Below are 14,129 nucleotides of genomic sequence, written 5' to 3' on the forward strand. Positions count from 1 at the left end.
ATCTCGCTGCAACTTCAGTGGAGAAAAAAAGAGGCAAATGAAGGGTTGAAACTGAATTAATTAAGCCCGACACATTTCAGTGGAAAATTTAAAGGTGTGAATGTTTGAGAAGTTTAGAGGGACATTTTAGATTCACACCCCATCTCCACCTGTTGAAATAGTTTTCCTTCTTTAGGGTTTATCTCCAAAGCTGCTTTTCCCTGATGCTTTTCCGATTCCCACCAGATAGGGTTTCAGCCACTAAGTGCCTTTACCTTTTGTGGGATCTTCCTTAAGTCACTGCTGTACCTTGTGTTATAATTACCAGTTTACATGTCATCTCCCCTTGACGGTTATATATTTCTTACGGGCATGCTATCCTCAGAGTGCCTTGCGGATGACATGAACGTGATGAGAACTGATTAGATCATAGAAAACTCTGAATGACAACCAAATATTTGCAATGTAATGACTTCCCCCAGGGCTAGTTTAGTTTTCTTAGTGAGGTTCAAAAGTGAAATATCACCCCAGATGGTGTTGGGCTTATAAAATAGTCAAAAGAGGGAATAGTCTCGGCCTCATACTCATCACGCAAGAAGACAGCTGTTTCCAAGATCAGTCGAGATTCTGCTAAGGAAGCTCAAAGTAACATTTTGATTTTTTTAGGGTGAACATGTGCTCTGGTCATGGGCTGTCAGGCATTTGCTGGTGGGCTGCAAAACTGCTGATTTTTTCCTCTGACCATCACTAAGGAATCCTTCCATCTGACCAGGTGTACGCTTGACTTGACTTGCATTTTTGCATTTTGTAGCTTCTCTACTGGGAACAGAGGTGGGCAGTGGGGCTCATAGTAGAAAAGTCTCTGAGAGGGAAGGCACATAACAGGAGAGTGAAAATCCTGGCCTGTGATCTCTTAGGGCTAACAAGAAATGCAATAGTTGCCCTGGACACGTTGTGGTGTTCTAAATGATTGTTCATTCCCCTCTGATTTCTCTACTCCTTCCGCCTCCTCATTTCTGACCCTGTAGGACTATGAATGGAGTTAATCAAAGCTCTTGATTGCAGGAGAAGGCTGTGATTAAGATTTAATAACCCATCATGGCTACAGAACTCCTTGCCGGCAGACTTGGGCAGACCAAGGTTAGTGCTGGATGTTCGGCACTTGCCTCGACAATATTGCCAACCAATTATTAGTTGTCTCTCAGACATGTGGTAAAGGACATCCATTCCTTTCTAGGAATTATGAGAAGTGAAAGTTGGGTAAAGGATTTTCTTGGGTAGGAGTGGGGAAAGGGAGTTAGGAGAGAGAAGAAGGAGGTCCCTCCCACCCCAGGGATTTGTCCTCTATTGTACCCCAAATACAGGCTCACCAATCTTAGCACTGGCGCGGAGCTTAGAGGTTACAGAGTTCAACCTTCCACCCAATTGACTCATTTATTCAACTAGTCTTGAGTGTCTACCATGTGTTAGTACTGGGGGTGCAATAGTGAGCAAATCAGATGGAAAACCCAGCCCTCATGGAGCTTACTTTCTAGTAGAAGGGAGGCCCGTAAACACATGCACAATGAAATTGTGTGATACAGCAGAAAGTGATATGTGGAAAGAATAAGACAGGAAAGGGACCTAGGGGTAGTGGGGTAGATGTGGGAAATGTCATTTAAATAGGATGATCTTCCTGGATAAGGAGTTATGCAATATTTGTCGAACACTTTTTGTGTCAGGAAGCTCACTATTTCATTAAGGAGCCTCCTCTTTCATGTTTTGGGGGATGCTTTCCTAGAAGTCTTTTTTCTTATATTGAATTGGACTTGCTTTTATGTCATAGGCACTTGTTGGTTCACAATTAGCAAACAAGTGCCATGTAGAGGCAGCGTAGCAGTGTGGTTAAGATCACAGGCTCTGGACCAGACTGCCTAGGTTTGATCCCAGTTTTGCCACTGTCCAACTTGGGCAAGTTGTAACTCCTTCATGACTCAGTTTCTCCATACTAAAATGAGTATGATAATGATGCTCATTATTGTCACAATGATGATGATGATGATAGTATGGTCTCATGGGATAGGCTAGGAGGATTGATTTAGTTGTTGAGATCGGTGTTTGACACAGAGCATGTACAAAAAAGCATTTCATTCAGAAGGTGTTGTGAAAATTAAATGACATATTAATAATTCATAACATTACCTCTAACCTTTGCTAGGGAGGGGCAAAGATATAAAATGTAAGCAAAATGTTAAGAAAAAAAGAAAAACAAACATTTGTCAGGTGTGGGGCAGGTGGGAGGGCGGAGGAGGGCGGAGGAGGGGATGAGTGTATATATACATACATAGTGAGTGTGATGTACACTGTCTGGGGGATGGACACAACTTGAAGCTCTGACTTGAGGGGGGAGGGGAGACAAGGGCAATGTATGTAACGTTAACGTTTGTACCCCCATAATATGCTGAAATAAAAAAAAAGAGAAGAGAAAAAAAGTTCATGACAGTGCCTAGCAATGTGTCTTCATTAGAAAGCATTCAGTAGGTATTATTCTTTCTCTGCCTGGATCCTTTCTTCCTATTTTCTGTTCCTTTCTTCCTACCTTTTCTTCTTTGCAAAAGCTTAATGACCCCTCAGAGGTTCTATGGAGAGGCTTGAATTCCATAGATACTTGCAGATTTATCAGGAAGCCAGGGAAGCATGAGCCTCTAAAGCCCTCACTTGTACAGCTACTTCTAAGAGAAGAGCCATTTGCATGGTCATGTTTTGGAAAAATTTGCAAAAGTAAGATATTTGTATATTTTTTGGTCTTAAAGAGGGCTCTCCTGGTTGTTTAAACATCAGCTCCCATAGAACCTGGATCTGTCCTTATTGTTAAGTAATTATTTTATTTATTATTTATTTAAATGTAGAAAATAATTTGGGAGAAAAGAGAAGTTGCTCATAATGCCATTTTTTCCCAGAAAGACACCATAACATTAATGAAATAAAACAAAACAAAGTAAAATTAAAATAATACATGCACATGGTAATACAATATAGCACTCAATGAAAATGAATAGTAAACATTTCTAACCTTGTTCTGAATCCCTGAATGTCCTATTCTTAAAAGTAACCACTAATATATTTTTTGCATTTAAAAAGAAAAAATACATATACCAGTATAATGTATATTATATTGTATTTATGTAATATATACATTAAAACCCTTTATATTTTTATTTTATACTGTTATAAACCTTGCCCTTTTGTAATCTATATTTAGGAGACAGCTCCATATTTTCAAATATGGAATATTCTCATTCTTGTTACCTACCTAATATTTCATCATATTTATATTCTATATTTCTAACATATTTAATCCATTATTAATTGAGATATAGGTCATGTCCATTTTTCCTATTAAAAATAATAAATGTAGCGAATATCCTTTTACAAAGATTTGGTTAAATTATAAATTCATAAGGCAAAGAAACAAGAAAATATGATCCATAATGAACAGAAAAAATCAATTAATTGAAACCAATCCAGAACTGACATAGATGTTATATTTAGCAGACAAAGACATTAAAATAGATGTAACTGTATTCCTTATGTTCAAATAGCTAAAGGAAAGATAGAATATGTTAAATAGAGACATGTAATATATAAAAAGATCCAATTGAATATCTAGTGGTAAAAATTAGGTTTCTAAGATAAAACAGAAACATCAGATAATATATTGCAAAAACACGTTAGTGATTTTGAAGACATAGCAATAGAACCTAGTCTAAATAAAATGTAGAGACCAAAAAAAAAAAAAAAAAAAAAAAGAATAGAGCATCATTGAGATGTGGGTGAACAAATATACATGTAACTGAGTACCTGTAGGAAGAATAGAGATATGTGCATATGGGGAGACAAGGGACAAAAGTTTGAAGAAATAATGGATGAAAAATTTCCAAATTGGATAAAAACTAGAAACCCATAGATCAAAGATGCTCAGCAAACCCCAAGCATAAGAAACATGAAGAAAATGATACCAGGATACATAATAAGCTACACAAAACAAGTGATATAGAGAAAATCCTGAAAGCAGCCAGAGGAAAACAGTAGAAATTTTACACACAGAAGTAAGATAAGAATAACAGCATATTTTCCTCAGAGACAAAGCAACAAAGAGATAGTAGAGCAACATCATTAAAGTACTAAAAGAAAAAATTTGTTCAACCTACAATTTTATACCCAGTAAATATTTTTTTCATAAATGAAGCAGAAATAAAGACTTTTTTTTTTTTTGAGACAGAGTCTCGCTTTGTTGTCCAGGCTAGAGTGAGTGCCGTGGCGTCAGCCTAGCTCACAGCAACCTCAAACTCCTGGGCTCGAGCGATCCTTCTGCCTCAGCCTCCCGAGTAGCTGGGACTACAGGCATGAGCCACCATGCCCGGCTAATTTTTTTTTAATATAGATATATCAGTTGGCCAATTAATTTCTTTCTATTTATAGTAGAGACGGGGTCTCGCTCTTGCTCAGGCTGGTTTTGAACTCCTGACCTTGAGCAATCGCCCGCCTCGGCCTCCCAAGAGCTAGGATTACAGGCGTGAGCCACCGCGCCCGGCCAGAAATAAAGACTTTTGGGGACAAACAAAATCAAAGTAATTAAAGTACAGATGGTCCCAGACTTATGATGGTTTGACATGATTTTTTTTTACTTTACTATGGTGCAAAAGTGATACACATTCAGTAGAAGCCATACTCTGAGTACACATACAACCATTCTGTTTTTCACTTTCAGTACAGTGTTCAATAAATTACCTAACAAATTAAACACTTTTTAATAAATAGACTTTGCATTAGATGATTTTGCCCAAGTATAGGCTAATGTAAGTGTTCTGAACACATTATAAGTAAGTTAGGCTAAGCTGTGATGTTTGGTATTCTAGGTATAATTAAATGCATTTTCTATTAACAATATTTTTAATTTAATATATTTAATATTGGTTTATCAAGATATAACCCCATTGTAAGTTGAGGAGCATCTGTACATATTGTTGTAAGGTTCTTATACTCCTATTGAATTGATATAATATTATTTTAGGGTAGATAGTTATAAGTTAAAAATGTAGACTATAAACCCTTAAAGCAACAGCTAAAATAACAAAACAAAGACCTATAACTATTAAGCAAATGAAAGAGATAAAATAAATTTAAAAAAGGTAGAGGAAAAAGGGAATAGAGAACAAATAGATCAAATGGAAAACTAATAGCAAGATGGGAGATTTAAACCTAACAGTATCAATAATCACACCAAATATACAGGGTCTGAACACTGGATTAAAAGGGAGATATTTTAAGATTGGATTAAAATAAAAATAAGACCAACAATATACTGTTTATAAGAAACACACTTTAAATATAAAATCACAATTGTGTTTAAAGTAATAGGATGTAAAAAGATATACTCTGCTAACATTAATGAATAAAAAGCAGAAGTGGCTATAATAATATCTGCCAAAGTAGATTCCAGAGCAAAGTAGATAACCAGGGATAGAGTAGGCCATTGCATAATGATGAAAAGGTCAACTCATCAAGAAGACACAAAAAATCATAAGTGTTTATGTACCTAATAACACAGATTTTTAGAAAATGTAGAAAATATGAATGATCAGCAAGGATAAATCAATTAGAGATTTTAATATCCCTTTCAATAATTGGTTGAACAAGTAGACAGAAAATCTTTAAGGATGTAGAAGACTTGAATAATACTATCAACCAACTTGACCTAATTGACATCAATAGAACATTTTACCCAACAATAGCAGAATACATATTTCTTTTTTCAAGTCCACATGAGACATTTACCAACATAAACCAATTCTGGAATATAAAATAAGTCTCAATATATTTAAGAGAATTCAAGTCATACAAAGTATATTTTTTGAGCAAATCAGAAAATCCCCAAATATTTGGAAAGTAAATAGTACACTTCTAAATAATTTATGAGTCAAAATAGAAATTAAAAAGGAAATTAGAAAATATTTTGACTTGAATGAAAATGAAAACCTAACATACCAATATTTGTGGCATGCCACTAAAACAGTACTTAGGGAGAAATTTTTAGCAATTAGTAGAAAAGAAGAAAGAACTCAAATCAATTACTTCTGCTTTCACCTTAAAAAACTAGAAAAAGAAATGTATATTTAATCGAAAAGAACCAGAAGAATGGAAATGATAAAAGTCAGAAGGGAACTAAATGAAACAACTGAAAAAAATCACAGAAACCAAGTTGGTTCTCTGAAGGTATCGATAAGTTGATATTCCTCTAGCCAGACTGATTAGAAAAGAGGGAAATGATAGAGGTGACATTACTACAGGTCCTATAGACATTAAAAAGATAACAAGAGGGCCAGGCATGGTGGCTCATGCCTGTAATCCTAGCACTCTGGGAAGCTGAAGTGGGAGGATTGCTTGAGGTCAGGAGTTTGAAACTAACCTGAGCAAGAGCGATACCCCATCTCTACTAAAAATAGAAAGAAATTAATTGGCCAACTAAAAATATATAGAAAAAATTAGCCAGGCATGGTGGCACATGCCTGTAGTCCCAGCTACTCAGGAGGTTGAGGCAGAAGGATTGCTCGAGCCCAGGAGTTTGAGGTTGCTGTGAGCTAGGCTGATGCCATGGCACTCTAGCCCAGGTAAGAGTGAGACTCTGCCTCAAAAAAAAAAAAAAAAAAAAGATAACAAGAGAATATTGTGAATGACTATATTGCAATAAATTTGACAACTTAGATGAAATGGTCAAATTTCTTTAAAGATACAATTACCAAAGCACATTCACAATGAAATATATAACCTGAATAGAACTATGTCTATTCCATGAATTAAATTTGTAGTTAAAAACTTAAAAAGAAAACTTTCACACCTGGTGCCTTCACTGGTGAATTCTACCATTTAAAGAAGAAATGATAACAATTCTACAACTATTCTTCCAAAAAATTTAAGAGGATATAATGCTTCACAACTTATTCTTTGTGGCCAGATTACTCTTATATTAAAACCCAGGCAAAGACATTGTAAGAAAAGAAAACCACAGATCAATATTCCTCATGAACATAGATGCAAAAAATCCTGACAAAATTTTAGCAAATAAGATCTATCAACACACACAAGGGGTTTATCCAATCAACCAATGTAATTCACCATATTAGCAAAATAATGAAAGTATGTTGAGCAACTAGTCTCTGCTACATATTATCAGGAGTAGAAGTCTGTGCACTTCTGCCCACTGCATCTTGCTATTGAAGTCACCGAGGAAAATACAATGCAGTCAAGCACTGAATGGAATGATGCTTGATTCACATTGAGAAGAGACAGCAAGATCAGTTTCAGTAGTTGGCACCAATCCCGATGGCAAAAGGGTCCCTCTTGGAAGCTGATGCAGGGCAATTGGCCTGCACATGCCCCTTTCATGCTTCAGCAGAAGGACCACATCCCCTGCCTGAAGAGGGCAGAGATAGCAGTGGGATTGGCCAAGTGCCATATGATGCACAAAGCAGAACAAAATAACACACCTTGAGTCTGAAACAGATGTATTCCCACACAAGGCAACAAGTTCAACATAGACTGTGAGGGCTCTTCATATCTTGCCAAGAAAGTGTTCCAGGCCCAAGGCCCATTCTTTTGCAGTCAAATAAGGATTAAAAGATTGCACACAGGGCATTGCCTTTCCCAGCAAGGACCAATCATTTGATCACCTCATTAGGTGCAGAAAAAACATTTAACAAAATCCAACATCCATTCCTGGTATGAACTTTCAACAAACTAGGAATAAAAAAGGAAATTCCTCAACATGAGAAGGACATCTATGAAAAACCTATAGCTAACATTCTTGATAGTGAAAGACTCAGTGTCTCTTTAAGATTACGGAAAGACATATGTCTGCTTTCATTACTTCTATTCAACATTATACTGGAGGTCTACCAAAGGCAAGAAAAAAGATAGCACTCAGATTGTAAAGGAAGAAGCAAAACTGTCTTTATTTGCAAATGACATAATCAGTTATGTAGAAAGTCTGATGAAATTGATAAAAAGGTTATTAGAACTAATAAATAAGTTTAGGAAAATTGCATTGTAAAGATCAATATGTGAAAATTAATCATATTTCTGAAAACTAGGAATGGACAATCCAAAATTGAAATATAAAGCGGCTTAGCATCAAAATGTTGAATACATAGGGATAAATCTAATAAAAGATATGCAATGTGTGTACATTGAACATGTTCCTGAGAAAAATTTTAAAAGACCCAAATAAATAAATGTGTCAATTTTCTAAAGATGTCAGTTCTTTCCAAAATCCCCCCAAAATTACAGCATAAATTTCTGTAGAAATATACATCCTGATTCTTAAATTCTTGTGGCAGTGCAAGGGACCTGATAGGCAGAGCAATGTTGATAAAGAACAAAGATAGAGGGACATTACCTGATTTGAGAGTTATTATAACATGATAGTAATAAAGACTATTATGGTATTAATGTAAAGATAGATGCATCAAAGGAATAGAATAGAAATCCATAAATATGTGAACAATTGTCTGCAACAAAAGTACAAAGATGATTCAGAGGAGAAAAAATAACTTTTTAAAGACATTGTGTGGAATATTGGATACCTACGTGTAAAAACTGAATTTCTGTCCATACTCCTCAAATACGCTACTTGCTCAGGCTAGATCTAACTGTCTTGCTCTCTCTGGGCTCTCAGCATCATCTCCTCAATTCAGGGAGTCCATTGGGCTTCACCAGGGTCACCCCTTTCTGTGCCGGAGCCTGGAAACTTTCCCTAGGTGGTAACCTAGACAATCATAGAGCTCATTTTATTTATTTTATGGCTTTTAGGAATCACTGTCCTTCATTGCCTGATGTCCCTTAAAAACCATTGTTTCATATATTCTGTTTCTTCCTTTTTGTTGTTGTTGTTTTCATTTAGGCGGGAGGGTAACTTTGTTCTCTATTACTCCATTATGGGTAGAATTGGAAGTCTTATTTTTTTGCTTTTAAAAAGATCATGTAACAATGCTCTTACTTTCTCTAATGGAAAGATACATGTACTACTGGAATTCAAACCTTGAAGATGTGAAAGAATTTACCCTGGAAAGCTTCAGGACTGACATGTTTTTCCAGGAAGAGCTTGTTGGACAAAAAATTTTAATTTATTTTAAGGATATGGGTCTGTGAGGATAAGATTTCTATGTGTATGACATCAATTTTGGTAATTTCAATTTTCTCAGAAGAGTAGACATTTTATTCATGTTTTCAAAGTTACTTAGAGAGCTAGAGACAGAATTAAGACTTGCAAGTGTTTGATTTCTTCTGTATCTGTGGTGCATTACCCATTTCCATTTCTATGTATTCTTTCTTTCCTCTTTCTCTCTTTTAAGAATTTTTGGCTGAATATGACTTTATTTTTTTCTTAAAGAAAATAATAGGTCCTGCATGTATTTATCATGTGTACTACATCTCTTTTTTGGGGGTATAAACATTTATTATACATAAAAAGAACATTACCACTAACGAATGCAGACAGACTAGGATAATGTGATATTAAATGGAGGATGGCTAGTTCTTTGGAAAGTGGACAGGTTTAGGTGGCTTGGGGCCTCAAGCCACGCTGATTGGTCAGTCAGATGGAAGGGCACATGCCAAACACCACGGGGCACCAGGGCATCAAGCGATTGCTCTGGGCGCCCACGCTGCCTTCCCTGCCTGATCTGGGGCTTTCAGGAATGGCACACCCAGAAGCAAGCAGCTGAATTGAAGGGGCTCCCTGAGGTGGCTCAGGCTTGTCTTTGAAGTCAAGGCAACACCATTTTAAGCAATACGTTTAATTGGATGATTTCCACAAACTATACACGAGGTTTCTAACCCTCACAATTCAGTGAAGCACAAAACATTAAGTTACTGGCTGTGGGAAGAGAAGGCAGCAGCCATGGTGGCAGATTCCAATCTGGTTGTTCTAGGGGCAGGGGTAGGGGAAGGTTTTTTTTTTTGTTAACCAAGCCCCTCATTTCAATGTACAAAAGAATTACTCTGATCAATATTAAATTGTATTGAAAACAAAATGGGCTGGAAAGCAAATACTACTCTATGGTGGGGTGGAAGTTGGAGGAAAGCATGAGTCCTTCAAAGCAGGAAGGGAGACGTCTGGAGGAAGGTTCTGTGGCTGTGACCCTTGATGGTCACTCACGCTGCTCCGTTTTTACTTTCGGTGGTCTCAGGGAGCTCCGAGTTTTCTTCTCTTTCTTCCCCTTTGTATTTGCTTGAAAGTTTCGCCAGCTGTCCACACAACCATCTCGACTTTCCTCAAAGTTTTTCTGCCACGCTCTTTCTCGTTTGGGTTTTTCTTGAGCTTCAATCTCTTCTTCCCTTTGTCATTTCCTTTCATGCCTTTTCTTTGGCTTCTTTCTCTTTCCCTTTACTTTCCAGGTCAGCAAAGAGTTTCATGGTCTGTTTATATGCTGCTTATTTAAACGACTCAGGACCATCCTCCTCTACAATTGTAGGTTTTCCTTCCTTCTTTCATTGTTTTTTTTTTTTTGGTCGTTCACAGTGTGTTCCACGTATTCTTTTCCTGCCTGAATTACATCCAGGGCCCTCTTCTTTTGCTCCAGATCGAGCAGCAACTTGTAAGCTTTGTCCACAGCTTCAAAAGCCTTTTGTGCTCTGTCAGCATCATCTTGATTTTTGTCAGGATGCGCCAATATGGATAACTGCCGAAATCTCTTTTTTATTTCTTCATCTGTGACTTCAGGATCTATCTGAAGAACCTCCAATGGGTTGAACTTGAAGTAAGAGGAACCAGGACGGGCCAGTCTCTCGATTTGATTTTTGGATGTTAGAGCTGAGTCTCTCTTCCCTATTTGTTTCACCTCACTGTAGAAGGAAGGTCATGAATTCATCTCTGTGCTGCCTTTGCCACCCGAAGTCCCACTTTCTCCTGAAGCCGCCATTTCCCCATACATCTCTTTTATAATGTATTAATTCATGCTTTTATTTTTATTACTTTCTTTCTTTAACTTTGTCTTGGCTTACTTTGTTATCTTTTCTAACTTCTTGAGTCAAATCCTTAATTCATTTATATTCTTTCTTGTTTAGTAGAGATGTATTTCAGATATCCATATATGCATACCATAAGCAAGTTCTGAAACAAGAAATAATTTGCTCGGAGAAATTCTGATTTGTCAAAAGAAGCATTCAAACAGGGTATAATTAAATGCATATGTAACATTTATTCCTCCAGGGTTTCCAGGAGCAAAGAATCTATAGTTAAATAAAGCAAATTTATAATGCATATAACCCAAATTGATAGTATATATGAAGTGATATTTATTTGTTGCTGTAAAAATTGAGAAAATTTATAACATTATTTCTTTGTATATAGGAAGTCTTTAGTTACCCTGGAGTAGGATTACTTTTTTTTTTTTTTTAAATAAAGGAAGTAACTTATACGCATGGCTAGTCCATAGCCATTGACCTGGGGAAAGTGTTTGACAAGGCCTTTTATTTTAATTGCTTAGCAGACCAGGGAGCCAGGGAAGAGACTCTGGTAATTTGTATAAAGAAATCAAGACTATTTTGGGTGGTAAGAAATTGAGACCCCTAATACCTTCTCCCTGTGTTTTAGTTTACTGCTATAACAAAGTACTGTGAACCAGTTATCCTAAATAATAGAAATTTCTTGGCTTATAGTTCTGGAGGCTAGAAGTTCAATATCAGGGTGTTGACAGGGTCATACCACCTCTCAAGGTGCTGTGCAAGAATCTGTTCCATGCCTCTCCCCTGGTTTCTGGTGGTTTGCTGGCAATCTTTGGGATTTCTTGGCTTATAGGAGCATCATCTGTATCGCTTTATCTTCACATGGTCTTCTCCCTGTGTGCATTTGCCCAAATTTCCCCATTTTATGAGGATGTCAATCATACTGGATTAGGGGTTTACCCTACTCTAGTATGACCTCATCTTAACTAATTATATTTGCAATGAACTTATTTCCAAATAAGGCCACATTCTGAGGTACTGGGGGCTGGGGCTTCAACATATAAATATTTCAGGGACACAATTCAACTTATGATACCTTGAGACACAGAGTTAAGAGAGAATTACTGGGGTAGACTAGACTGGTTCTGTTCAGGCCCATTTTTAGGACAGGCCTTAAATAAGGTTACTACAAGTGAGGAAATTGATAGGGCTAATGGGATGAAGACAGCTCAGGGTGAGGAAGGAAGAGGGAGGACAGTGGTCCTGAGTCTGAAGTTATAAACACCGATGCATGCTCTGACTTGACTTTCCTATAGGCAAACCTGTGTCCAGAAACATATTGTGACTTGAAAAGGCTGTCAACTAAAAAGAAAGACCTGGATAATTTGACGCTTGAGCTTTTACATTGCTCTTGTAGTAGCAGTTAATATAGGAGGGACTTAGCATGAGTTATGTGATGCTATCAGAGTAGAAGGGTACCTAGACCATTCTCTTGCTAAAATTTTGTATCAGTTATTGATACATAACAAACCACCCCAAAACTTGTCTCATGATTCTATGGGTTTGTGATTTGGCCTGGGCTCAGCAGGATGGCTCTTCTCTTGGTCTTGCCTGATGTTTCTCATGCAGTTGCACAGCTGGGTCACCTGAGGATGTGTCTTAGTCTGTTCAGGTCACCATAACAATGCCATGGAATAGGTGGCTTATAAACAATAGAAATTTATTTCTTATAGCTCTAGAGACTGGAAAGTCCATGATCAAGGCACCAGTAGATTTGGCATCTGGTGAGGGTTCACTCTCTGTGTCATACTTGGAGACTTCTTGCTGTGTCCTCACATAGTGGAAGAGCCAAAGCAGCTCTCTGGGGCTTCTTTTTTATAATTTCATTCATGAGGGTTCTACCCCCATGTTCTAATTACCTCTTAAAGGCCCTACCTTTTAATACTATTTCACAGGGGATTAGGTTTCAACATGTGAAATTTTGGGGGGAGCAAACATTCAGATCATAGCATTATACTCCTACAATCCCCCAAACCATGTCCTTCTCACATGTAAAATATACTCATTCCATCCTAGTAATCCCCAAACTTTTGCTCATTCCACCATCATCTGTAATGTTCTAAGTCCGAAGTCTTATCTAAATGTTATCTAAGTCAGATATGGGTAAAACTCAAGGGCCTATTATTCATCCTGAATAATAGACAAATTGTTCTCCAGCTGTGCACCTGTGAAACCAAACATGTTATGTGCTTCCAAAATACAATGGTGGGAGAGGCATAGGATAGACATTCACATTCCAAAAGGGAAAAACAGGGAAGAAGAAGAAGTGATAGGCCGGGCGCGGTGGCTCACGCCTGTAATCCTAGCACTCTGGGAGGCCGAGGCGGGCGGATTGCTTGAGGTTGGGAGTTCGAAACCATCCTGAGCGAGACCCCGTCTCTACTAAAAATAGAAAGAAATTAATTGACCAAGTAAAAATATATATACAAAAAATTAGCCGGGCATGGTGGCACATGCCTGTAGTCCCAGCTACTTGGGAGGCTGAGGCAGGAGGATCACTTGAGCCCAGGAGTTTGAGGTTGCTGTGAGCTAGGCTGACGCCACGGCACTCGCTCTAGCCTGGGCAACAAAAAGTGAGACTCTGTCTCAAAAAAAAAAAAAGAAGGGATAGGTCCCAAGCAAGTCTAAACCCAACAGATCAAGCAACATTAAAGCTTAAGGCTCCAGAATAATCTCTGATTCAATGTTTTATCCTCCTGGTCCACTGGAGCAGAGGTCCAACCTCCACAGCGTTGCTGGGTAGGTGTTGAGCATCCAAGGCTCTGGGTAGCCCTGATGGCTCCACTGGGTATTGTGCTTGTGGGGGCTCTCTGCTGTGGCCCTGCCCCCACAGTGGTTTTCTGCTGGGCCCTTAGGTCTCTGGAGCATCCTTTGAAATTCAGGTAGAGGCAGTCACACCCCCATAGCTTGTGCACCTGTGGAGATGGCACTGGGTGGGCTCTGTCAAATGTACTCATGCCTTCTACAGGGGTGGCCACTATGGCCTGCTTCACACGTAGGGCTGCCTAGGAGTGCTGTGAATTCAGAATTCAGGGAGCAGAGACTTGGGGTGGTGCAGGACAGCAAACAACAAGTTTCTGCAGAAGCTTAGGGCCCATCTCTTGACA

At 38.0% G+C, this 14,129-nt stretch overlaps 1 pseudogene; it reads right to left on the reverse strand.

Moving 5' to 3' along the window:
- Nucleotides 1-10,166: 10,166 nt before the first annotated feature.
- On the reverse strand, nt 10,167-10,937 carry LOC105867188 (dnaJ homolog subfamily C member 8 pseudogene; annotated as a pseudogene).
- Between the last annotated feature and the right edge of the window lie 3,192 nt (nt 10,938-14,129).

Source organism: Microcebus murinus, chromosome 13 (genome assembly GCF_040939455.1).
Source record: "Microcebus murinus isolate Inina chromosome 13, M.murinus_Inina_mat1.0, whole genome shotgun sequence".
Classification (NCBI taxonomy): domain Eukaryota; kingdom Metazoa; phylum Chordata; class Mammalia; order Primates; family Cheirogaleidae; genus Microcebus; species Microcebus murinus.